Source organism: Dermacentor silvarum, chromosome 10, assembly GCF_013339745.2.
Source record: "Dermacentor silvarum isolate Dsil-2018 chromosome 10, BIME_Dsil_1.4, whole genome shotgun sequence".
Classification (NCBI taxonomy): domain Eukaryota; kingdom Metazoa; phylum Arthropoda; class Arachnida; order Ixodida; family Ixodidae; genus Dermacentor; species Dermacentor silvarum.
The window spans coordinates 2,646,740-2,669,910 of NC_051163.1; the positions used below are offsets into that span (position 1 = coordinate 2,646,740).

The 23,171-nt window shown below is 47.5% G+C and overlaps 1 long non-coding RNA gene and 1 other non-coding gene across 2 annotated transcripts; both read left to right on the forward strand.

Moving 5' to 3' along the window:
• Positions 1-1,735: 1,735 nt before the first annotated feature.
• Positions 1,736-23,038, forward strand: LOC119431313 (uncharacterized). Its single transcript, XR_005188048.2, has 2 exons — positions 1,736-1,795; positions 21,706-23,038. It is a non-coding gene; the product is annotated as an uncharacterized LOC119431313 (long non-coding RNA).
• Positions 12,992-13,063, forward strand: Trnat-cgu (transfer RNA threonine (anticodon CGU)). Its single transcript has one exon. It is a non-coding gene; the product is annotated as a tRNA-Thr (tRNA).
• Positions 23,039-23,171: the final 133 nt, after the last annotated feature.

Here is a 23,171-nt window from a genome sequence, read left to right on the forward strand (position 1 = left end):
CGTACAGGCTGATTGTTTTCTGATCCGAATGGCGTTCTATAGGTGAAAGAGAGAAAACAGCATGAATTACTTGTGATCACTTATTTCGCGTAGGTAGCTAATGGAGGACATGCTTTCAGGATTAGTGGTTAGTATGAGGTCTAGGATGTTAGCAGAGCCATGAGTTGTGCGCGTTGGCTGTGTTATCATCTGGGAGAGGTTAAAATAAAGGCTATAAGGGGGTTTATTTACAAAACAGCTAGGGCTATGCAGCAGCCTTGGCTCAAGAGCGTAGGTTCCGGGCTGCCAGACTTCGTCGTGCTCTCTCCGTGGTTCTGGACTCTCTTCCCCACTACAAAGCAAATATCTAAGAATTCTCTAGCTCCTGTCATACTCGTAACTGTGCTAGAATAATTTAACCAATACATAGGGTAATTGAAGTCCCGAAAATGCAAGATGCAAGTGTTCGGGGATTTTTTTTTTTTTTTTTTTTTTTAATGGTTCGAGGTGTTATTGAGATCGCAGGGGAAGTCGGGATTACTGTTGGGGGGACGATGGCAGACACCGAGTAGTGGTAGCTGCGGATTAGCATGAACAATAAGCCATAGAATTCTAGGTCAGTGGCCACATGGACTGTGGAGCTCATTAGATGTTTTTTTACTGCGATAAGAACGGCACTGCCCCGAGTACCCTGCCTATCTTTATGAAAAACATCGAATTCGGTAGTTCACTCAGAACTTGACTGTCAGCGACATCATTGGTAAGCGGTGTTTCAGTTGATATAAGTAGATCACTGCCATACAAAGATACTAGATCTGATATTTGTTCTCTTTTTGGAAAAAAGCTTCTTATGTTAGTAAAATAACAGAGATTGAAAAAGATTCTCGTGGGGCAGGCCAGAGTACAACACGTTAGCCATAGTTCTTTTACGGATTGGGATGCTCATCAAAAATGTAGCATTTTGAACCTATGAATAATGTTAAAGAGGCCGAGCAACATTTTACAGCAACCAAATACTTTCTGGAATAACGCGTGTCAATTTTAAGCGTTCGAAATAGCCGTGGACGTGTCTAGCAGTTGGCGTTTATTTTCTCCAAGTGCTCTGAAATCTGTATTTAGGTGCTTCAAACTGCTCCAAAATTAAAATTTTGCTGCTCCAAACATTGCTCCAAATCTCAGTTCGCCAGTGGCACTACTGCATTATGCATTTTTGAAATATCGGGAAACATTTGTCTTGGGCTGTAGACTTGTGCTGTATTAAGATGTGGACTGCAGGTGTAGAGAGCATGATAGTCTCACACTCCATTCGCCGCAATATTTCAATTTTGGTGCCGCTTTGTGGTTCAAGCACATCACAAGAAGCATTTGACATTGTTTAAATAAACGAAGTCAGCACAGTGAGACATGAATGTGAAATGTCTCGTTGATTATTCAATCTGTTGGACATATGCGTTGAAAGCAGTTGGTGTCTCACACAGGCAGCAGCGTGAGAGAGAGGACTTGGAGAATCGGCACCGCCGTGAACTGGAGTGGTTGCGGCAGTGTCTGCGAGGGGCAGCGTGGCCCCTGTGTGAGGACCCAATGGGGCAGGGCCCCCTGCAGCAGCACGCCTGCTGCCACACTCCCAGTCGGCACCACACTTCCCTCGCCACATGCCGTTTGTCAACATCACCCGAGTGGCACAGTCCTCCTCCGCTGCATCTGGCCTCTTCGGAACGAGGGGCTCTGCATCGTTCCAACTCTGAGGGCCTGCCACCCGAGACCTTGGTGCTAGGCCTCTGGGCCGCACTCGAACCCTCACCGATGACCTTCTGAGGTTCGTGTTGATGTCTTCCACATGAGGGGCCACTCTTACTATGAGAGCAAGCTCACAATGCAGAAATGGTGCAAATACACTCTACCCCAGCACTATATATACCTACACCACGGCGCTACATCACGAAGATGTGGTGGCGCTGTTGCCGGGAGCGACTTTTTGCACTGCAGGCACTCCCGCACCTGCCTCAGTAGCCACTGGGTTTCGCTAGTGCGGTGCAGTTCTATGTGTGTGGTCCTTATTTCATGGTTTTACAATGCGGGAAACGCAGTACGCCAACGAGCTCCATAGCGCTGAAAGATGCAAGAGCCTAAAGTTTTCATAGGTCTCCTGTTGATGAAAACTGTCTCAGGCAATGGGCTGCCACCGTAAAAGGAAAAAGTTGGATTTCGATACCAGCTCATCGATTATCCGCCAACATTCTGCAACAGTTCAGGTTTTGTTAAGATTTTGCGTGGTGTGCACTAGCCAACAGAGGTGCTTAGGATCATTATAGCATGTCATTATAATTCTTACCATACTGTGGGAAAGCTAGATTAGGATTCGCCTTGAATGTAGGTTGAAGCGATACACCTCAAAGCATGTCACATTACCAGTGTAGATAGCCTAACCCACATTCACATATGCAGGCGGTCACAGCTATGTTAATTGCAGTGTGGATGTCATAAACGTGCCTGAGCGTGTTAATGAATTTCCGCACGCAAAAATAAATGTGCAGAGTCAATCATTCACAGAAGCACTAAAGAAAGCGTGAATTCAGCGATGCTTACCCGTAGGGAGAGCAGACACGCGGTCTGATCCGTCATGCAAGTTTTCCTAACAATTACCCAAACAATTTCTAAACAGTTCTGACAAAATGTGGCCTCGGATCAAACGCCGAACCAATTCTTTGGAAGTCATTGCACGAAGGTGGGGCGATCGGGCAGCCACAGCCAACAGTGCAGATGACACAGGCTGTTGGATTTGTTTCGGGGTCTCGTAGTCTGGCATCACACTGAGGGTCGCTCTCTAGCCTACGCAATTCAATTATGAGTCCCAAAACGGGTAGCATGCCCACGTTACCGGGGCGTCACATGGAGGCTAAGCGGGCCCACGTTGTCATCCGAACTTTCACGACAAGAGTTGCTAACCTTTCGATGAGTACGAGGTCACAAGGTTGGACAAATAGAACAGGGTTTATTCATATTCAGGAAAAAGGGCAAACTTATTTACAGGAAAAGGTGTAAGATACTAGCAAGAGTATGGAGTGCAGTACATCATAGCATGCAGCTACATGTCAGAGCAAACTACATCATTCTTGGAGAGCACACTCCACGCACTAGGGATGCCTCTTAAAAACACTGTCTTCCATGGATCACAGTAAAACGTTGTTATAGCGAAGTTGAAGGGGGGGGGGGGGGGGTCGTAATTACTTCTTTATAACCATTAGTTTGTTATAGCCACTATCCATTTCTACCCACAATTAGCAGCAAGAGAGAGGATGTACTCGCCACTGAATCTCACAGCAGCCCGCCACGTGAAAAAAAAAGAGCTGTCGCATGAGAAAAACAAGCGAAAAAAAAAAAAAAAAAAAAGAACAGCGAGGTGCTACTTTATTCACGCCAAATGGCTCATCACTGATCGATCAACAGCGCCTAGCTGGCGGCTCACTTCGCAGAAAAAAAGTCCTTGATAGATTTTTGCCGTGTCTTCTTTAGGCGAATGATGGCTTTTTCAGCTGCAGTTGGCTATTTTGAGTCCATCCTCACCATCATTGTGAGCACCAAAGAAGCAGCGCAGCAGGTCTGCCGCATCCAGCGCTTGTGCGGACGTCGGTACGGGTTTGCCAACATCAGGCTCCGTGCTGTCGTCGACACATTTGTCACTGTTGTCATTAGGCACCTCCCGTCACCACGCGCACAATTTCTGCCTCCGTTAGCCCTTCGGTTGTCACTGCATCAGCATCGGCACTGACGTACGTAGAAGGTGTCGCAGTCGGGCACAACGCTGGCGTTCGTGTGAGAACTGGCACGAATGAACCAATAAACACTGATATCCTTGATGCGCACACAGGCAACGACAAGCAGAAACAAAACCGCAGTCGGCAGCGCCCCACGTACGCAGCGGAAGAGCAGGTGGGTCCACAAGTTCCACAGAAAATGGAAGGCCAGGAGACGTGCACGTCATGCGCTATAAGACATTGACCTGACGGGTACCAAAATGGTCAGTAAATGCTCGTTGTGGAAAAAAAAAAAACTTCGTTGTACCCATTGTGAGGAAATTTGAGCTTCATTAAAACGAGGTTTCGATACATGGGCGTCTATTGGAATTTCAAGAGGAATTGATGAGTACGAGGTCAGAAGGTTGGACAAGTGTTGGTGTGCCAGCACACCAGCCTGATTATGATCAGTGACAACAACGTCATCATCATTTAAGTATGTGACCCGCCTTAAAAACGAAGGCCAAAAAACGTGAACACAGCGTCGAACCAGTAAAGAACTGAAACTGTATTGGGTAATTTTTTGTGTTCTCATTAGTGAACGTTGGCACCAGGAAATCATAATGGCGAGATTGTATCAATGCGGTTCTACTGTATAGAGAGCTGCTCTAGCAGTGTCACTGGCCTGGTCTGTGCGGCTTCATAAATTAACACTATAGAGAAGCTCTTCTTCAGGATGTCATCGTAGGCTGCCATTGGGCCAGGAGAAGCCTTAACTTGTGCAGTGACAGAAATCAACTGTACAAAACTACCTTCAAGTTGAGGTTAAATCAAGTGAGTGTTCTTCCTGTGGCCAAACGTTGGCAAGAGTTACCAGATAGCTCCAACTCCAGGGTGTCAAATTGACCTCCGTGTTAACCCAGAAGTAGCCAAAAGTGAAGACCTTAAGTAGCCCATAATTCCAGGCATACGGGATTCCAGGCATATTAAGATAATCTTCCACAAGGAAATCTACATATATTAGTTTCTTCCACAGAAGGCAGACGGCCAGGATTTCACCTGAGGCTTGCACTAGTGCCACTGAATAGCCACTGAAAAGGCCCCAGATAAAATTTCCTGTTCTTGCAAAGGCATATTTGTTAAATCAGGGGTAACTGCCCACCGACATTTTATATATTGTCACGTACGAGTTTGTACCGCTGTGGACAAAATGACGTTGGTTGGAGAAGAAGAGGCTGAAGTGTCTCGGAGCTCGGTAGATGGTATCACACTGGCCACAGAGCTACAACCCTCTAACTGTACATATGTTGTAAATACATATATTTTCTCCCAGTAACATTTTGGTGGAAGTGCGGGGTAATCTCGCCACAAGCCGGCCCTGGATCTTCGCAGCGGGCGTCACATCAGTTCCGCTGTTATGGCTACTGACGCTGCCTCCGACGCTGACGCTGCTCCGCCGCTCAGACACCGGCGGAAGTGGTACTAACCCAGCTACGTCACCCGGGAATCTTCATTGGCACTGGCAAGGTCGACGTCGAAAGACTGGCTGACGTCGTATGAGCGCGTCGGTAAGCACAACAAGTGGAATGCCACACATTTGATGGCCACGTGATCTTTTACTTGGGAGGAACCGCGAAGGTATAGTTCGAGACGCATGAAACCGAAATTACAAGCTGGGACTCCTGCAAAAAAAAGCTACGCGATCTTTTCGGAAGACCTGTGGGACGTCGAATGGAGGCCAAGCAAGAGCTAGCGTCTCGTGTCCAGACACCAACCGAAATCATACGTCGCGTATATTCAAGACGTTCTGGTCTCTGCCAGAAAGCAGACGCGGACATGCTGGAGGCAGATAGGGTTGGACACATCTTAAGGGCATCGCGGACGATGCGTTCAACCTCCTGCTTTGCAGGAACTGCTCAACGGTTGAATCCATCATAAAGGAATGCCGTAATTTTGAGCAAGCGAAAGAGCAAACGCATCGTACAACGCTTTGACCGACTTCCCAATACGGCTGCCACTTCCTCCTGCAACGACTCTCCGGCATCACATCCGCCTGCCACGCCAAGCTTGACACAGGTCATCCGCCGCGAACTTGAGCTATGGCTCCAAGTTCTCACTGTCCCCTAACGCACGACAACATGACCATCTCGCTCATTCAAGCTGTTCCAAGTTCTCACTGTCCCCATACGCACGACAACATGACCATCTCGCTCATTCAAGCTGTGTCCGCCAAGAAATTTAAACATGGATATCCAGTCTGCCGTCCGCCCACGTCCCACCCCTACCGCTCCTGTCATTGCCTCTGCTGCACCTCGCCAGTCGTTCCCGAATCGATATCGGAACCCCTCTGAGTGGCGAACACCGGATGACAGGCCATTTGCTTTGCTTGCTCCCGGGTCGGTCACATCTCCCGCCACTGCCGAGTAGCCGCTGGTACTCCTCGCCTTGACCATACGCTGATCGCCGCTTAGACCGAGAACCCTCGGTCTCTGTCACCCCTTTCTGAACCATACAATGCCGGCCTTCCCTCTCGGGGAAACACCACTAGCCACTCGCCCTCGCCGCAACGCCGTCAGTCCCGCTCGCCTACACCTCGACGTCCCTCGTCCCCGTCCTACGCGGGCCGCTTCTCGGGAAACTAAGCATGCAGCCCCCGGAGGTGAGACTGCGTTGACGACTCGGACTGCAAAACCTCTGCTGACCCCTTCTGCTCGACCGAACCTTGTTGCAATTTTTGTTGATGATGTACCCGTTCAAGCCCTCATCGATACTGGCGCTCAGGTGTCGGTTATGCGATCAGATCTTCGTAGCCGTCTCCGTAAAGTCCTGACACCTGCCGAATCGCCTGCCGTCCTAGTGGCTAATGGCAGTACAACAGCCGTGATGGGAATGTGCGCCGCCCGTGTTACCATTGCCGGTCGTGCAGTGTTAGTCCTGTTCACTGTACTGGCCGAGTGTCCCCACCAAGTGATTCTTGGAATCGACTTCCTGACTGCTCATTCAGCACTTATTGACTGTGCAACCGGCACCCTTCGCCTTCAACTGCCCCATTACTTTGCCGACCCGACCGAAGACCACAAGTCCCGACTTCGTTCTGCTGAATTTGTTCGCCTGCAACCTGATGCTGCGACCTACGTCCTCACGTCGCCTTCTCCTCCACTTCGAGATGGTCCTTACGTGGTGTCCCCACTTTGCGACGTTCTCCTGGCACGCCAAATAGCACTACCAAGCTCAATTGTCACTCTTGTTAACAATCGAGCGTGGCTTCCCCTTCTGAACTTTGGTTCATGTCTGCAAGTGCTTCCTGAGGGTGTATCTCTCGCTTTGCTGTCCCCTTTGGAAGAGTGTGGAGTAGCTGCTCTTACGCCCGAACCACGATTCGACGCTGCTGCAGCTTCCGACCGTCCTACTTCAAGCAACGACAAGTTTACGCCCATGATAGCTACTGACCTACGGCCTGCTTACGCCGACGCCCTTCGCCGTATTCTGATGTCCTATGAAGACATCTTTGATTTTGGAAATCGCCCGCTAGGTCGCACCCGTGTCGTCACCCATCTCATCCTCACTGGTGACGCTCCTCCTATACATCGGAGGCCCTACCGTGTGTCAGCGGCTGAACGCCAGGTGATCCGAACGGAGGTGAACAAATGCTCTCCAAAGATATTATCGAGCCTTCCTGCAGTCCGTGGCCGCCACCTGTCGTTTTGGTTAAAAAGAAGGAGAATACCTGGAGATTTTGTATCGATTACCGTCACCTGAATAAGATTACGAAAAAGGACGTGTATCCGCTTCCGCGTATTGATGACGCGCTGGACTGCTTACACGGTGCCAGTTATTTTTCATCGATTGATTTGCGCTCCGGCTACTGGCAAATCGCAGTGGATGAACGAGATCGCGAAAAGACCGCCTTCGTCACCCCAGATGGTCTCTACCAATTTAAAGTGATGCCTTTCGGACTGTGTAATGCCCCTGCTACCTTCGAGCGCATGATGGACTCGCTTCTACGCGGATTCAAATGGACCACATGCCTCTGCTACCTTGATGACGTCATAGTTTTTTCACCGACGTTTGAGAGCCACCTTCACCGACTCTCAGCTATCCTTGATGTTTTTTGACGTGCCAGCCTACAACTCAATTCTGCAAAATGCCATTTCGGCCGCCGCCAAATACGAGTACTTGGTCACTTGGTTGACGCTTCTGGCCTCCAGCCTGATCCTGACAAAGTTTGTGCCGTTGGGGAGTTTCCCCTTCCGCGTTCTCCTACCGATGTCCGCAGTTTTCTAGGGCTGTGTTCCTATTTCGGCGATTTATCCAGAACTTTGACGAAATTGCTCATCCTCTCACAGACCTTCTGAAAAAAGACACCACTTTTCGTTGGGAACCCGACCAGGCTGAAGCATTTTCAACGCTTATCAGTCGCCTTACCAATCCACCCGTGTTGGGTCATTTTGATCCGCATGCCTACACAGAAGTTCGTACTGATGCAAGCGGCCATGGCATTGGCGCTATCTTGTCCCAACGACAGCGGGACACCAATCGCGTGATCACGTATGCTAGCCGTCTTCTTTCTGCACCAGAGCGAAACTACTCGATAACAGAAGGTGAATGCTTAGCCCTTGTTTGGTCCATTGCTAAGTTCCGCCCTTACCTGTTCGGTCGACATTTCACCGTCGTGACAGATCATCATGCCTTATGTTGGCTATCCTCACTCAGAGACCCGACAGGCCGTCTTGGCCGCTGGGCTTTACGCCTGCAAGAGTACACGTTTTCCGTGTCCTACAAATCTGGGCGGTTACATAAGGACGCCGACTGCCTCTCCCGCTACCCTGTCGACCCACCCAATGGCACCGAAACCGATACAGATACCTGCGTTTTGTCGATCTCCGACTTCTCACGCATCGCCGACGAGCAGCGTCGTGACCCATATTCGCGATCCATCATCGAACGCATTACCTCAGAGCAACAGGACGCTTCTCTCCGGATGTTTGTTCTCCAGGACGGGACGTTATATCGACGCAATACGAATCTGCATGGTGCTGAACTGCTCCTCATCGTTCCCCAGCATCTGCGCTCGACAATTCTCTCGCAGTTACACGATGCGCCTGCCGCTGGTCATTTGGGTGTCTCCCGTACATACGACCGTGTGCGCAGACGATTTTCTGGTCTGGGCTATATCGCTCTGTTCGAAGCTACGTCGCTGCCTGCGAACTTTGCCAACGTCGCAAGAAGCCTCCATTGTCTCCCGCTGGCCACCTTCAGTCTATAGATATCCCCAGTGAGCCATTTTTCCGCGTCGGCCTGGATCTCCTTGGCCCATTTCCTACCTCATCCTCGGGCAACAAGTGGGTGGCTGTTGCGACGGACTATACCACGCGTTATGCCATAACGCGGGCCCTCCCTACAAGCTGCGCAACTGATGTGGCTGATTTCTCCTCCATGAAGTGATCCTACATCATGGTGCCCCACGTCAGCTACTCACCGATAGAGGCCCCTGTTCTTTCTAAGGTTGTCGACGACCTTCTTCGCTCTTGCTCAACGTCCCACAAGTTCACGACGGCTTACCACCCACAGACAAACGGACTTACCGAGCGTCTCAACCATACACTTAAGGACATGCTCTCCATGTACGTGTGTGATGATCACCGGGATTGGGACTGCACCTTACCTTTCGTGACGTTTGCATACAATTTGCCACGTCACGATATTACTGGTTATTCCCCGTTCTATCTACTATATGGCCGTCACCCTCTCCTGCCTCTTGACTCACTGCTCCCTTCTGACGCAACCACTACCACGTTCTATGCTCACGACGCCATTGTTCGCGCGGCCACAGCACGTCGTATTGCCCGTCACCGTCTTCTGGCATCTCAGACTATCCAGAAGCACCGTTACGACAGTCGTCGTCGGGACACTCATTTCAGCCCTGGGTCCCTTGTCCTGCTTTGGTTACCCTCCCGTCGCGTCGGCCTTTGTGAAAAACTGCTGCCACGATACATCGGCCATACCGAGTTCTTCGCCAAGTCACCAGCCTCACATATGAGATCTCACCTGTGAATTCGAAGTCTTCTACCACCCCAAGAAATGATATCGTGCACGTTTCGCGACTAAAGCCCTATAACTCGCACGCTGATTCGACACCCTAAGAAGCATCGAGACAATGCTTCTGCCGCCGGGGGGTTAATGTCACGTACGAGTTTGTACCGCTGTGGACAAAATGACGTTGGTTGGGGAAGAAGAGGCTGAAGTGTCTCGGAGCTCGGTAGATGGTGTCACCCTGGCCACAGAGCTACAACCCTCTAACTGTATATATATTGTAAATACATATATTTTCTCCCCGTAACAATATCTTTATTGTACCCGCCCTGACGCTTTATCTGTAGTCTGGAGAATTAATTTAAAGAAAAAGTAAATTCTTGGGTTTTACATGCCAGAACCACGATATGATTATGAGGAACATCGTAGTGAGGGACTCTGAAATAATTTTGAGCATCAGGGGTTTTTTAATGTGCACCCAATCCACAGTACACAGGCGTTTTTGCATTTGACCGCCATTGAAATGCGGCCGCAAATTTAATCTCATGCCTTCGCGCTTAGCAGTGCAATGCTACATCCACGAGGGCAGGTTTTAAATACATAGCCGCCCACAAGGTATCCGGTTTCACTCTTTCCCTTTTTCTCAAAGCAAAAAGATATCACTAAAACAAAATAGCATCTCTCAGCCTTTGAAAAAAAAAAAAGAATTATAAGAACAAATAAGAGAAAAGCAGACTACAGCAGCGTTTCAGAGTTGGGGAGAAGGAAAACAGTTCCAAATGATTGTCGCCTCTCGTATGGGGTGCGACACGAGCGAGACTTTGTAATGCGTTAGGGGTGGGGGGAAGCCACGTGAAGGAAGGCATTACGTTTTGTTCGTCCGAGAAAGGCGCTCAGGACAAAGGTAGGCCAGCGAGTGTATGCGTGCGAGCATCAAGCGGGGCGGCTCCGATGTGGCACTTTGGGCACTAAACTGCACTCGGGACAAAGACCAGCGAGCGAGTTCGTGCCAGCACCTAAGCAGGGTGGCTCTAGTGTGACAGCAGCCTGTGCTCGGGGCAGGGAAAGGCCCGCGAACGAACCGGCAGAGCGGTGTGGCTCCGGCGCGGCACATGGCGCGGCGAACGACGCTCGGGACAAAGGGAGGCCGGCAAGCGTATTCGTGCCAGCATCTAAGCAGGGTGGTTCCGATGCGACACAGTGTGTACTCTGCTGCGCTCGGAACAAATATGGGCCAGCGAGCGGAAACAGCACGTCGGAGGGGCTAGTAGGCACCTGCTCCGCATGCATCTCAAACAACTGAGGAAACTCGAAACTGGCATGGCTAGAACTAGCGTACACATCCAAGCCGTCGTCACCAAAGGGCTGTCCAAAGAAGGGATCGCCCCAGGTGGCCGAAAGCAGAGGGTCACCGAGGCGAACGTACCTCATGCTGTCGGTGTCGTCCGCGTCGAAGGACATTAAGTCCGTAGCCAGGGGGTCAAGCAGGAACGAGGGCCATGAAGGGGCCTGCTCTGATTCCATGCCGAAACCACGTTGGGCGCCAGTTATGTGGAGATGGGTTTGCACAAGGCTTACCCTACGAGCGACAGTCAGGAAACGGCACGACGCTCCTCCACTCCGGAACGCACAAAGGCGCTACGGCAGAGTTCGTCAACTCTCCGACACGGCGCAGAGAAGGCTCCGGAGTCAGATCGCCTACAACCACGGGTTCATTCACCCAAGATACAGCACAGTGCGACAGTCACAGCGCTTACGGGCCAAGGCTCACCGCTAGACCGATCAAGTACGCGCTCCCGCTGCGCTAGGGCTAACCGGGTAGCGGTCCGCCAAGCGCGAGAACGAGGAGTTGCGAGAACAAAGGTCTCATGTAACCACCTTGTCGCGGGCCTGTGAGCATCTGCCGCAGCGAGGAAGCGCTTAGCGGACGAAAGCTCGAGGGGAGAGGGTGCCCGGGGGCCGCCACGCAGGAGGCCAATCAGGGCGCGTCCCGGTGACGTGTTCTCGCGGGGCAAGTCCAATCCCGGGGGGTGGGAGAAGCACGGTTTGCCCGGGAAAGTAGGTCTGGCGCGCTAGCCATGTCCGCCATGTTGCCATTACGGCGGCGGTCCTCGGAGATCGAGCTAAGCGCCTCGCGGGATCTGGAGGACGAGGCGCAGGAAGGCACCTCGATCCCCACACCCTTTAACGAGGAATTCCCAGTATTCGCGAGTCATAAGCTCGCATTGATTACATCCCTGCCCTTTGTACACAACGCCCGTCGCTACTACCGATTGAATGATTTAGTGAGGTCTTCAGACCGATGTCTGGCACGGCCTTTCAGTTGCACCGGTCTCTTGGAAAGATGACCAAACTTGATCATTTTGAGGAAGTAAAAGTCATAACAAGCCTTGACTTCGGGGTCGTGGTCTCAGAGTCAGGCGTCACACAAAGGGTCGCTCTCCAGCCTACGCCACCAGTGCATATTGAAACGGGTAGCTGGCCTACACCACCGGGGCATCACATGGGGGCTAAGCGGGCTCACGCCGTCGTCTGAGTAGACTTGACGAGAATTGCTTCGTGCGTGATGTGTACAAGGTCGAGAGGTAAGGAAAACGGAACAGGGGGGTTTATTTACAACAGAAAGGCAAACTTATTTACAGGACATGAGGATACACGTACTTGCCGGAGTATGGAGTGCAGTACATCGTAGCATGTCAGCAGCACTACTACGTCTGAGCAGACTACATCGTTCTGGGAGAGCACCATCTACATGTTAGAGCAGAAGGGAGAGCGCTAGCTATCTCTTTCATGGAGAGCACTCTAGATGAGCCACAAACGTCCGCCTAAATATGCCCTCTGTCCTCCCTAGATCCCTAGACCAGGGAATCCTGCGTGTACACCTTCCTCCAACCGGAGCGTCCAAAGTCGCCAAAAGCTCACCTTGAGGCTGAGGGTGCGCGTAAACACTACAGCGCCTTTATTCCCCTTACACATTTGGAAAAATAGCTTCGGGCACACACGGCTCACTGTCGCAGAGAACGGAGGTGACACCCGTAGACAGGCGGTTCGTTGCACGGTCACGCTTGACCCAATCTTGACCCAATCACAAGCACGTGATCAAGATCACGTGCTCGTGACGCCTGCAGCAGAAAGGATGTTCCACATCCGCCCCTAGGTTTGTGAGTGGTGGCGCTGGCTAACACTCCCAGGGTTAGTTCTAGTTGTAAAACATAAATACCCCAGAAAGTGGATGGGAAAACTGCTCCGCGGTAGCTCAATGGTGAGAGCATCGCACGCGTAATGCGAAGACGTGGGTTCGTTCCCCACCTGCGGATAGTTGTTTTTTCATACGTTTTCATTTCCATTAATTTATCATTTGTTTAATTCAATTAGTAAGTACAAGTAATTTCCTCTATGTTACCCTTGGTGTCATTGTTTGTTGGATTCTTATGATATCACAATAAAAATTGGGCCCCTTGGTTCCCTTTCTTCTCGTTGTATAGGTTTATGTATCTTCTTGTTTTAAGTATATATTCTAAATTTCATTAATACAGATCAAATAGAAAAGAAGTTATGGCTGTAATGCAGATCAATTAGGCATGTCACCTTAGGAAAGCTATCATTTTATAAATAATGAGGACACACTGATTGTTTTTGTTAGATGCTTTCTAGGGAGGCTACAGTGCAGGATAAGACCAGTTGCATTTTTTTTTCTTTTTGCTTATTGCATTTCTGTTACAGTGTTATCACTTTGAGGCTAAGTTCAATTATTTTGCGTTGTCATTATATGTGAGATATGTAATAATTTCTCATGTTAACAAAAATTTAGAAATATAAAACGTACCTCATCCTATTGCTGACAAAATTTCAGCCCAGAAACTACTTTAAAAGCAAGTTTTGGCAAAGCAGTTTGGAAATTATAGTTTTCCTAAAGGGGTTTTGTTCAGCCAAAAAGTGCAAACTGATAAAAATGAGCTCAAAGGTTTCAGAACACGTATATTAAGACCAAAATTAATTATTTAAAGCGCCCTGCCCGATAGGCTGGATCCTCCTCTTCAACTGGAACCTGCTCTGTGGCAATTGCCAATTTGTGCTTCTTTTTTTTTTTTCCCCAGCTTTAGAGTAGTCCAGCACCCTTGTCTGCGTTTGTAGACAAGGGCAACACAGTCAGAATTATGCCTTGCATTTTTAGTTCTTACTTTGTGGTCTGCTGTACTTCTTGATGGAAGGTCTCCCATAATTAAAATGCACAAGAAACATTCACTCTGTGTTTGGTTTCTTGCCCGCTCAACGGCTGCGTCTTGAGTACAGCGTTCATGGGCGCTCTCGACGGCAAACGCATGCTATGTAGTATCGCGAGAAGGGAATTCATTTTCTTGTTTTCTACAGCCCAGATTGTAACCAAACTTGGTAATGAGCTTCTTTATACGTCCAGGAATCCAAAATAAACACAATTAGAAAATGTGTTTTTCTGCCCAGTTTTTATGCATCGAGTGCTTATAAAACTTTGACTGGGAAGTTTAAAAAATGTGTTAAGCTCACAGTTTGTCTGCTCATAGCTTTTTGTGTTTTACGAACAAATTGTTTGCATGCATGTTTGCCAGAGTTATAGAGTGAAGTTGAAAACAGCGTGTATGGCCTTGTGGTCACTGATTTATTTCATATACATCAGGCTAAGTAGACTGTCAGGTATGCTGGTTAGTTTTAAGTCTAGTACATTCAAAGATTGATGAGTAATGTTTGTTGGTTGATTTACTAATTCTGTGAGGTTAAAGTTGAAGCAGACATCAAGAAAAAGCTGTTGCTACTGCATGGCTGGTAGTAAAAGGCGATGTGTTGAAGCCGGTTAGCGTTTGAAAAATTTTAATCACCAAAGAATAGAATGTGAGTGTTCAAGTGTGCCCAGGTGATATTGTTTAGGGCCCCTAAACCACTCTGTGCTCAAAAGTTATTTATATATTGGCAGCTATGTACCAGTCTACCATGAACATACAACCACAATAATTTTTTTTTAATGATGCCACAATAGCAAGGTGTTTTATGAACGACTGTGTGGTCACTGTGGTTTCTTTTCCACCTTTGCTACCCTCCCCATCTCCTCCTCGCTTCTCACCAAATCCTTGCAGTGCAGCAATCAATCCCACAGGGCAAGCTTAACAAATAAAAATCACCGCCCCTTCCACTCCGTGAAGATGGTGGAACAGCGAAGCTGTGTTAGTTACACCGAGTGTTACGAGTGTTACATGTGCATGTGTTGCACGGGATGCAATTGCGTAAACACAAGTAAACACAAATCTATAACAGAAACTTGTATTATATTGAAACGTTGCGAGGCAAGAAGAGGCAGCGACTTCTGACGCTACTCAACGAGTGTCCAGTTCTCTGGTCGAAACCTGCTGAGCCGCCGCCAGAGGCATCGGCTGCAGTCATGGACATCGCCCGTTCGGCACAAAACACCTTCCTTATCGCACAGAAACACATTCTCTTATCGCCTCTCCTCCTCGTGCCCAGCACGACCTCTCATTGGTCGCCTGCTACCCCCGCACACCTCTCCTCCTCTGCTGGTCACGTGACCTGCCCTCCTCTTGGCGCGGCTCTCATCCTCTCCTAGTCACATGACCTGTGTGATGCTGGACAGACGGCGAAGGTCCTACTAAGAACAGCTCCACTGTTAAAAATATTTAAGCAGACTTGGACGACCTTGTAGAATTTCCACTCGAGCTGTTTATTTCAAGCAGTGGCAGTAAGAGTTTTAGTTGCCTGTAATTCAATCACATACTTGAAAACATTGCCCGTATATGACTTCTCCTTTTGAAACCTTGCCCGCATATAACACTTTTCAGCACCTGTTAAGGAATTTTTATAAAGGCAGTAATTCATCCACGCAGGTTACTTCTCCAGAACATTGGCCAATTTCCCCTCCCCCTTTCCCGTACTTTGATATTAGCTAAATTTGATCTCAGTCACATTCACAATTCTCCCAGTGCAGCGGAAAAAGATCAGCATTGATCATGAAACGTTGCACTTATGGAGCTCCTTATCGCTTGTATACCTAATTTACTGGAAATAGTCCACAAACTTTCAGCTTTGCCTGCACATTACCCATAATGTGCTCCCCTTATATATTTGCCAAATATAAATAAGGTGTACCTTGTATATTGTTCACCATGGATGCTGGGGAAAGCAATTACGAAAGTTGTATGATTGCATGAAAAAGTCTTCCACCAATTTTTGCTGAATTTGATTCAAGTCAGGAATATGAAAATGGCGCTGCACACTGCAGTTAACGTTCCCCCGATATTCAGTGAAATTGAAGTTGGCGTCTTTTGCTGTTGTTTTATGACCCTGGGAAGCATTGTGAATAATCGCAGCGTGACACTCTGGAACTCTTGAATGAGTTACTTTCTACAAAGGCTGTAAATAACCTACACAAATTAAACATTTATTGTTCATCACTAACAACATGCTTCCTACTTCACTGCAATATAAGCACCGTGCTTCGCATAGCAACCGACGAGATTGGGTAAAATCAACTGCATGCCTTTGTCAACGCAGAAAATGAAGACAAGTAATCAGTAATTATTTTCAAAACACATAAATAACCCTACACACTTGAAAATTTTGGTTCGTGTCACCCATAGAGTGGATCCTATTTCCTGAAAATATGAAATCTCTACTGCTTTTAGTCCTTTCATGCAAGTGGAGAAGCTTTTGAAGCATTTACACGCCTCGAAGCGGCCCAAAAACAAGGGTGTAGCTATTTTCTTTTAACACCTATTTAATACAAACTTCAAAATTTGCCTGCACATTGCCCGTATTGTTTCCCACATTTTGTGAAAATATAAACTTTGTGAGTTATGTAGTTTCTTCAGAAAACTGTGGAAGCCAGCATGTAACATATTTTAGTGCTTCTGTAGTCACAAACAGCTTCATTGTGAATGAAAAAAAAAATATATTAAAAAAATAAGCTACAGTTTGCATCAGCACACCAAATGAAAGACTCCTCCATTGTATGCCCATATCGCCCTTCGCATGACACCAACTGAATACTGTAAAACCCCAGTGATACAATCATGGCTGGCATGAATTTCAGTGTAATATAAATTCACAATATTCTCCAGCCAAAATACATTGCGTACAATATGCAAAACAGTGGCTGTTCTGAACACGATGTTGCGCCGCTGTAGATCATAAGAATGTACAAACCACGGCCACAGCAGTGGTAGAACCAGCGGAGTGGCCGGCACAGTGGGATGCAGAGCACCTGTTCGAGAGGTTCGAGAGGGCATGTGCATGTGTTTTTACGCCTTCCAGGAGATTATCGTTGATTATTTGGGAAAGAAGAAAAGCCACAAAAGAGATTAGCTATAGTTTTCAGCCTCAGGTAAATTCATTTTGTCTTGGTACTGTGTGTGTTTTGCTGATACAAATTTCTGGTGATGCGAATATTTTGTGCAACACCGCGAAATTTGTATCACCGAGATTTTAGTGTCGAAGCTTCACAGAAAGATCAGTGGTGCACGTTGGGCAAGGCCCCTTCTCTTCTCGGAACACACAGCCAGCTCTAGTCACATCATCCTTCGTCAGCTGACCACTCGAGAGCTTTTACACCGGTGGCGTCTACGCGCAGGACCCTGCTGGCATCACGACAGGCTAAGGAGGAATGGGGAAAGCCTGGAGAGGAGCACTGGATTGCTTGATCATTTTTAATATGTGGCTCCCAGCGCTGCCATGTTCATCAAAGATGATCGTCACAACATTCTGTTGTTTTCAAATGTTAGAAAGAAAATGTTTTCAAATGTTAGAGGAGGTTTAGGAGCCCTTTAATGTATTGTAAAGTTTGCGGAGAAAATAACAGTTGGTATGTGGAGGCCTGTAGCTTACACCTAGCAATACTGTTCTCAGTGAGATATAACAAACTAGCCAAAAGGTGTAAAGGTCAGAGGTGATGTTTACTAGGAAACAGAACAACTGTTCATTAGCAGTGATAAAAACCCATCCCCCTCGTGCATTTCTACAATCCTTTCAGAAAACTTGAAAATTTGGCAAGTAACAATGTCACCTGTTAGCTGTGTTTCTTGTTGTTGTTTTTTTTGTCAGTACAGCTAAACCTGCTTATAACGAACCTCCATATAATGAATTCCTGGATATAACGAAGTTTTCTATTCCCCGCCATTACTCCATAGAAGCACATGTATTTGAGACCTCTACGTAACGAAGTGGCAGCGGGAAACCCCCTCGAAATAATGAATTTTCCCCGCCGACAACCTAGAGATTTCGCCCCAAATTTTGTAATTTTTGCACGGGCAGCAACCGGAAGCACCTTCTCCACCGCTTCGGAATGCGAAGCGGCGGCAGCGCGCTTGCGACTGTGAGGCGAGAGCGAGGCGCTTGCTGCAGCTGGCCTAGCCTGCCAAGCCGGCACGCTCCTTTTCTAGTTGATGTTGCCGATGTTCAATGTGCTGGCAGCGCCATTCTTTGGTTACTCTGCAAGTCTCTGCGCTTCACTTCACTAAACTGAAACTAGGTGACACTACAAGTCGCCATCGTGCAGCCTAGCTCCCGTAGCTTCAACCATGTGCTGTAGTACATGTGCTTAGGCATTTGTCTACCAATTTAGTTCAACACAGAATGTTTACAAGTTTATACCGCCGATAAATCTACTATGCTTACTTCGTATAGCTGTCTGCTAATTTGCTGTCACAATCGATGTTTTGCCTTTCAAGCGAAACTGGGACTTTTTTGTTCATCGCAACTTTAGTGTATTGGGAGTAAATCTTGAGCGATAGTTGTATTTCTGTATGAAAGCATGAGGTGCGCGGTACTGTAAAGGATATTTTTTTTTTTCCTCTTTTTTAGTCACGGAAAACGGGTGTGCATTAGAATCGAGTAAATACGGTAAGCGTTTCTTTTTCGAATTTTCATGCCGAATCTGCATATAACGAAATCCTCTTTATAACAAAGTTTTTCGGGAATTTGTCAATTTCGTTATATCCAAGTTTAACTGTATGATCAAATTGCTGTGTGATGACGAAATAATGGCTGCCCCTAATTTTCGCTTTGGAAGAAAACTTAAGCTTGAGAGGATAACAGAAAGAGAGAGCAAGCTCACTTGTGGAGGGGCAGTAAATTCTTTTTGGCGATGTGATTTGCTATCTTTTACAGACTCTGATTGTTCATCATAGATGTTTATTCATACAGAGGATGACTCAGGTTGCTGAGGGACAAGGGTGTCGGAGTGGCTCAGTTAGTTCATTTAATGGTTTGCCTAGTACTGCCATCATCTTCTCAGTTGTTAGTATTTGAGCCTTCAGTTCCTTACCCTCATATAGTGATGTAGTCTGACCAGGGGCGCTATAACGTAAAGCTATTCCAAACTGTTTTTATTCCAATCTCCTGACATCAAATTTACGTAACCACTGACGCAAGCATGGGGCGGTGACCCGCAGCATTGTCTGAACAATGTAAACCAACACTCTCCTCGTTTATAGGAGGGCAACTTTGTTCACTTTCAAAACGAATAACATTGCCTCCACTGAGAGGTGTTTGTTATCTAATTGGCTGACATGTGGCAAGGAGCACGCTCTAGTGGCGAGGGTTTCGATGGGGCCGAGCCAGCACAATGAAAATAGATAACCGCATGAAGACGGTGGTGCCGGCTTCTCCGATTGGTCCGCTTCGCCTTATTTAGCTTGCGGTGGATGGTCGAAAATCGCGGCGGCATGCAACCAAAGGATAAGAATGATGCCAGAACGGATCCTCAGCAAGGAAGAGTTGGCAGAGCGATGTCGTATATGTGCTGAAAGGGCTCAATAACGTTTTACTGCCACGCAAAATAGTTTATCGTGCGCAAATAAATACATGCTCACCGGCAGGTGCAAGTAACGAGGGCCTGAGCGATCAGCGGGTAGCCATATTCTATTCCTTTCGGAACGGGGCAGTCTCTGGCTATTCAGAAAAATTTTCAGTTTTGTTCGGCATATTATTGCATTTTTTTTCGCGTACATGTCACTTTGACGCGGTGAGTTTTCGCGGTTTTGTGAGGTCGCGTGACAGACAGATGAAGTGGGCACAGCCCAAAAATATTGGACCAATAGCAGAGGGCTAATGGTGAAAAGGCGTCGAATAAGGAATAAATATTTTTCTTTTGTGCGGTTTAATCATGCATAATCAGTGTGTACACATTATATCAGATGGGGAGCTATTGCGGTTTTCGTGATGTCGCGTGACAGACAGGCGAAGTTGGGAGTGGCCCGAAAATGTTCTGACCGATCGTGGTGGGCTGATTGTAGAATTGGAATAGAAAAGTTTAGAATAGCTTTACGTTATAGCGCCCCAGATTTAGCTTCAGTGTCACGTGATAACAGGAATAATGGTAGAATGACATAAGCACATTCGATGACAGTAGCAGTGCACCGCTGGAGAGACTGTAGCACCACTAGAGAGTAAGTTATTTCAAGGTAGTATCAAAAGGTTTTGACACTAGCGAAGTTTTTAAGGAGGTAACTTATTTGTGTGCACTGAAATGCTGTCACCTTCAAAATAGTCTGCTTGCACAGCAATACTGCGCTCCCAGTATTTCTGCCACTTTATGAATATGTCCTGAAAGTCTTCTTTCTAGAACGAGTCGAGCACCTTCTGCGACTCGCGCGTGATCTTAGCAATTGTGTCAATATGGTTGTCTTTTTTACATTTTGTGCTGGTCTTTTTTACATTTTGTGAAGAGCATTGGGTGCACTGTCACATGCAGCATCCAGTTTCTCGTGGGTCAGGCTGCTGTTGGTCTGGCCATTAGAGGAAACTTCTTAATGCATAATGCTGCAATGCTGTGAATGTTTTAAGAAGTCAATCAGCATGTACTTTGTCACGCTGCAGACTTCTCTAGTTTTTATCAGTTGTGGAGACATTGGGCTTCCCTGCGCAAAGCTGTTGCTTTGTCTCAGGGTTGTACTTGTACACCTGAGTTTCACTCCTAGCGATGACCCTCGACGTGATAGATGGGTCATTTGTCACATTTGGCTCCCACTGACTTCATTGTTACCAACTCCATAGAACGAACTTGCAGCTGTTCTGTGGCACGAATACATAACGGCGACGAAGATTTTGGACGCCTTTCGTACATCATGCCAGATCTCATGACCCGCGCCACTGCCACCTACTCTATAGAGGCAATGCATAAGAGCGACCAAAATTTTGTATGCCGTACGTACTCAGTCTTGCTCAGTTTTTTTTACTTTATGCACATGCAATGTCACAAAGCAGAAAATATGGCGACTGCGAACAAAGTGGCCATCACTGAAATTTTCGCTCTACTTCTGTGCAATTAAAAGCAAATCTTTATTTGCGGCATCCAAGGGGTTTTGTTACTGCATTGGTCGGAGTGAGTGCAGCGAGGTTCGCTGAGGTGATATGGTGTTGTCCTACCCTGGGCTACAATGGAGGTTATTGGCTAGCTGCCCTTGTGGGAGTGGCCTGAAATCTTTGCTTGCATAGATCACCACAGTTTGTTGAACCTGCATTTGGTGGGGTGGGCTTTCCAAATGTCGTACGGCCTCTATGAAGAGATCTTCATCGACACGGCACTAAACCATGACTTCAGCCGCAGACTTCTCAAATTCAACTAAAAAAAAATTTTAATTCTTTTTTCAGACTGCCTAATTATGACATTTTTAATTAATCCTTCCATGTAAAAAAAAAAAAAAACGGGTCGGCGACTGTACTTTGAATGCAAGGTTGAACTTCAATATTGCAAAATTGTTAAATAACGAATTGCCAATTTTACCAATATTGTAACGTTGAGATTTAACTGCATTATGCCACGACATCTTGAATAAGAAGGTCATCCGCAGCTTGATGGCCGTTGTGTGGCTTGCTTTTGTATTACCACCTGCTGTTTGCAAAATGTTGCTGCTGCTGCTGCTGCCAGACCACATGTAGTGGTAGCAGAGTGAATGAAAGTGCACCCTTGTCCTCGCAGGTTGGTGCAGCTGAATGGTGCAGCAGCACGGGCATGCCCGACATCCCTGAGCCCAGAGCCTAAGCCCACTCTTCACCAGCTGATGCAGCAGAGGCACAGCACAGTGACCGTGAAGGAAGGACCCCCCCCCGTATATCCACCCCTGCAGTTTGGACGAGGCATGCACCGTCACCAGTGATGACACTGCAAAGTGGACGCACTTTGAGCACCACGGTGCAAGAACATCAGCTCTTCAAATGCCCCGGAGCCTTCCCTGCATGGCAGCCAAGAGAAAAAAAATTCCATGCTTCACTGCTTTCATATGCACCTTTTGTGCAGGAACCACACCATGTTTGCGGCAGAGCCTTGGGCAGTTTTACATCTAAGGGAAAATGAATTCCTCTACCACCATTCCCACACTGCGCAGGAGCAGGCATTACACTCGCTGCTTTTAGGTGCAGTTATTCACTCTGTCAGGGTTGCATTTTTTATAGTTGCTCTGCATTGTAGATCAACTCTTGTTGAATATGCTGGTCTCCTGCAGTTGCCAATCACTCACTTTTTATTGGGTGATTCTTTTTTTTTTTTCTTCACATTCTCAAGGGAGCCTAAGGCTGACAAGAAATGTGCTGTCTGCTTTGAAGGAGAGAACCAGCCTTTCCTTCAGCCTCAAAGTGCAGAGCAGGATGTTGATACACGTATAGCAGAGCAAGACAGTCCCCCCCTCTTCACTGCGACCAGGGCTGAGAATTCAGCCTGTCATCTCTTTGAAGGAGGTTGGCGTCTTTTTCTGTGACCTCTCTTCCTTTGCTCTGTTTTATTGGCAAGTTCGGTGCACGTGGTGAAGGGGCCAGCATCTCAGTAGATATGCACAGTGACCAGCAGTGCTCCGCTTTGATGACACACAGCCTTGTCGTTCCCAGTTGTCAATTAGCTGAGGCGTAGATGAACCACTTTCTTTCAACTGATGAAATCCTCCTCGCACAAGGGAGAGGAGCAGAGTCTTCCGTGAAGGTCGTGATTTTTAGCTGTCCCATTTTTTATCTGCGTCTCTTTCTTCATGGCACGTGACAGTGATGTTGGAGCAAGTGCAAGTGTTGACTGTCGTGTGAGTGAATGGCGGTCTACGTGAGAGGAGGAAGACTTTTGAGTGAGTGATGGTGTAGAGACATCATGGCCCCCCTCATTTTGTTCACCTTTCTCGTTTCTTTTATTGCTGCAAGCAATGTTTCTGGTGCTGTGGCAGCAGCAACTGGACATTTATTAGAGTGCTTGCTTAATGATGTAGAGAAAAAATGCAACTTTCTAGGTAATATTCGTACATATTTAATAATAAAAAGGATGCTGTATACAATTTCTGTGTGCCATGCTTTCTTTTCTTTTTGTAGCCTAACTCGTTCGCAGTTGAAGCGGGACCTGGAAAGGCCTTCCTTAGGCCACTCATTTTACCAGTGCACAACAGCAATGCTCCATGCAAACGAATGCCT